Consider the following 1,372-nt stretch of genomic DNA (forward strand, 5'->3'; position numbering starts at 1 on the left):
GTTAAAAATGTTAACTATGAAAAAACATATTCACCTCCAAATCATAGTGCAGCAAATAGAGCGGCTGCTCCCGCTGTCTTTTATCCACCGCCTTTTCTTTTTATTACGTCTTTTATCTCTTAAAATGACTCCACAAACTATCACTATTGCTTCTACATCGTCATCCGTGTTTGGTCATTCTAAATTCCCGTATGCTATGTTGGGGGTTTTGTGGATTTTCTTCTGGAATCGCGATGTTTGTGACTGGAATCGGTCACCGATCGAACCTGTTGTACTTTTATCAGCTCTGTGGTCACAGAGGTTTGGAGAATCAGCCGACAATCCTTAAATCTTGCCGTCTAAACCAGACTTAAGACTCACAAGCTCTACTCATCTCCTCTCGACCACTGCCCAGACTCTCTCTGACTCTGGTCGCTATGGTAACGTTTACATATCCCTTCAAAATAAGATACAGATGAGCCAAAAAAACGAACATTTTACTTTCGTGAAAATTTTAACTCATGATAATGACTAACGGGAGCCCTGAGCTTGTTTCTCTGCAACGAGACGGTCCCATCTGGGAGTGATGGGAGACAATGACACCCGAAGTGTTGCTTATATCCACAGCCTGCTTGGTCTCTACGTGGCGAAGCAGTTTGAAGCTTCATTGCCTCATTAGCAGCCGGTCGCCGCATGTTACACAGAGCGGCTTGTAATGTGGGACTCACCTACCGGTCCGGGATCAATCCATCCTCCTGTTTCTTCTCTGGGCCTTTTCCCCTTTGCAAAGAAACTTTCCAAAGACATCTGATCCGTTTCTTACTCATTTTGCTCCTTAGTGAGCTCAGCGTTGGAGCGCAAGTAACCGAAAGAATCCGGTTAAAGGATTTTCAAAATAAAAGATCCTCCAGTACATAAAACGGAAATATTTAATTATTTCTTGCGCGGCCCGGTACCAATTGGTCCACGGACCGGTACCGGTGCACGGCCGGGGCTTGGGGACCATTCCTAGACGATCCCACCGTGAAGTGGCCTCTCGGCGCCCTCTGGTGGAGAAAAGGGAAAAATGCAGCAAACCCCCAGACCACCACCCCGGTTCCCAACAAAGACATTACTGGGTAATTATATGTTACGGGAAAACGCCATTGAAACGTTATTTAAACCTACAACTATATAATCTTAAAAACAACAAATCAAAAACATACAATTAAAATGAATATCAGTGTGAGGGTTCTCACATTAACCAGCCAGAGAGACGCTGAATGGAATTCAAAAAATAATCTTAATTTATTACAAAAAAGTTCAAAAATAATCAAACAATGAAGAATTGGGTCCAAAAACTGAGGTCAACATAACAAACTACAACTCAGGTGTTAACACAAAGAACTCAAGC

The sequence above is a fragment of the Poecilia latipinna genome, unplaced genomic scaffold (genome assembly GCF_001443285.1).
Source record: "Poecilia latipinna isolate Pla-1442-1.1 unplaced genomic scaffold, P_latipinna-1.0 Scaffold97, whole genome shotgun sequence".
Lineage (NCBI taxonomy): Eukaryota > Metazoa > Chordata > Actinopteri > Cyprinodontiformes > Poeciliidae > Poecilia > Poecilia latipinna.